Genomic DNA, 2,848 nt, shown 5'->3' with positions numbered 1-2,848 from the left:
TATGACACTGAGTTAGAAATAGTAAGAAATAGAACTGATTCCAATTTGTCCTAATGCTTTATTAATAAAATACAGCAATTTGGAGTAATTATAGGAGAATGAAGGTCAAAACAAAAGTCAAAAGAAACAATGCCAGCATCAAAGAGAAACTCTGTAAGCCAAAAATAAATATGGTTTGGGTAAGTTGGGTAGTACTGATGGCAATTAAACACATCTGCTTGGTAGGAAGACTTTTTGGGGTATTTTGTTTCCTCTCACCATCTCTCTTTACCAACAGAAGACATTAGATTTGGTATCTTTTTGTGGGAGTATATACATGCATTTCATACAAACTATTACCTTTGCACACAGTGTTATCAGAGGAATTGGGCATGAGGATAGTCTGTTCTTCAATGTCTCCTCTTTCCTCAAAACGGGGACACGAGAATCCCATCTCCACTGGTCCTGCATCCATCTTCATGAGTCACAAATATTTGGAGTGATGACACACTCCAGTCCTATCACACTTATCCTGCTACTTTAGAAATTACCACCTTGGGATTTCTGATTCAGAAGCTGCTCTTGCTGGCAGGGTAGATCTTGATTTTTTTTTTTTTTTTATTATTTTTTTTTTTTTGACAGGCAGAGTGGACAGTGAGAGAGAGAGACAGAGAGAGAAAGGTCTTCCTTTTGCCGTTGGTTCACCCTCCAATGGCCGCCGCTGCAGCCGGCGCACCGCGCTGATCCGATGGCAGGATGAAACTATCTCCATGGGATAAGATTCTTGAACTAATGACAGTTGATTGGCTTCAGAGAAATATGTGTGTATCTTACTGCCTTAGCCATAGGCAGAGAAGCTTGGAAATGGCACAGCAAACATCTTTTATGTACAACATACCTTCTAGGAACTGAAGCTCACTTCTTGGTGACTACTGTTACTCATATTGATGATTGGGGAATTTCTTAAAGTGACAACTCTTCTTCAGGTATGGTTGTAGTTTACTATTGTATATAATAATTGAGAGGCACTGGTATTGTACCTTCAATTCAAGAAAAGAGGAGGGAGATGTGTACATGATTCAATGTTGTAAAGCAAGATGGTAATGAAAATTGGTATTTCCAATAATACTCAAAATAATAAAGTATCTCAGAAAATTGACAGATAAATCCAAGATCTTTGAGTTGTCATTCCCACTATCACTGTTTAGTCAGAGCTAGGATGACTCAGTGTTAACCAGCTCTGTTACGTGCTGTGTAGGGGCAAAGTCTCTAGAAATAGGCAGCCTAGGGGGTAAGTCCCAGCTCTCTGTTTTTTTTTTTTTTTCTCATCTGTAAGATGGGTTTGATAAAAATAACATCTAATTTATTTTGTGCATATTCATGAGCTCATCTATGAAGATGAACTTGAATATCCATGCTTTCTCCTCTGAACTTTCACACTTCATAGGAATCAGTACATTTGAAGGTTACAAAGATGAACACTCCAAGGAGGTTATGCTGACTTATGCCCAAGAGGCAAAGTGAATTTGGGTATCTGGTAACTTAGGACAGACAGGGATGTACAAGAAAGTTTCAGTTAAATAAGTAAAAGACTAACTGAATTAGCTTACATTCTGAGGCAGTTAGCTAGGGTTCACAACTCTGGCAAGGAGCATCATTTATTAAAAAAAAAAAAAAAAAAAAAAAAAAAAAAAAAAAAAACAGGCTTAATCTTAACAGTATCAATGTTGCATTAGTATTTTAATCTAAGATGAGAAGCCAAGTTCCCAATTGATGTCTCAGTAGATGCATGACTCTCAGAGACTGAGGAACAAAGAACTTAACATGACAGAAGGGACCCTCTATGACTAGGTTTTGCTTATCTCCCCAGAACTTCTCCCATTCTACTCTATTTATCAGAAGCATAAAAATACACGAAGTGCCACTTTGTTTTCCCTCATTAATAATTGTCCAGGCAGTACCATGTGCCACCAGCAACACTCTAGACTGCTACCTAACAATATCTCCTTTTGATCTAACACAAAGTTTCAAGACCTACTTCAGATACCCCATTTCAAGGAATCTTCCCTAAAATCTAGCACTGCATTGGGCTAGGCGCCACTTCCATCTCTTCCTTCAGCTCCCCCTTGTTCTCTTCTGGTGAGGTCAGGATCTATTCCCTGTTTCCATTTAGAAAATCCGTCTGGAAATCCACAAGTCCCTGAAGGCAGGGTCCTGAGAGACATTTTCCAATACAAGAACAGCACAAATGAAGTGAAATCAGCATATGAAAGAGCGATCCTACCCCCATGTTTATTGCAGATCATTTCACAATAGCTAAGATATGGAATCAGTGATGTCCATCAACCAATGACTGGATAAAAACTGTGGTACATAAACACTATGAAATACTATTTAGGCATAAAAAAGAATAAAATCCTGTGTTTTACAACAAAATGGATGCAACTGGAAACCATTACACTTGTGAAAAAAAGTCAGTCCCAACAAAGACAAATATCATGTTTTTGCTCAACTGCAGTAACTAATAGAGTAGAACATATGTAATGTATATAAGGAAAATTGACATTTTGAGATTTGACTACTGTTCACATTCCTGGTCTCTACTGATGAGGAGTAGTTTTTTTTTAATTCTTAATATTTGTTGAATCCTTTACTTAGTGAGAGGTAAGCTTATGCTTATAAAATAAACTGAAATTTTGTGATTGTAAAAATCAAAAGAATAGGAAAGAAAGGAGAAGAGAGAGTGGAAACATGGGTAGGAGGGAGAGTAGGGTGGAAAGTATCACTATGCTCCTAAATCTGTACAAATGAAATGCATGAAGTTTATTAAACTTATATGAGTAATATGTATATACATATATGTATATAT

The sequence above is a fragment of the Oryctolagus cuniculus genome, chromosome 1 (assembly GCF_051225735.1).
Source record: "Oryctolagus cuniculus isolate XC-2025 breed Fujian yellow rabbit chromosome 1, ASM5122573v1, whole genome shotgun sequence".
Classification (NCBI taxonomy): domain Eukaryota; kingdom Metazoa; phylum Chordata; class Mammalia; order Lagomorpha; family Leporidae; genus Oryctolagus; species Oryctolagus cuniculus.
Note: the sequence above shows the minus strand (reverse complement) of the source record.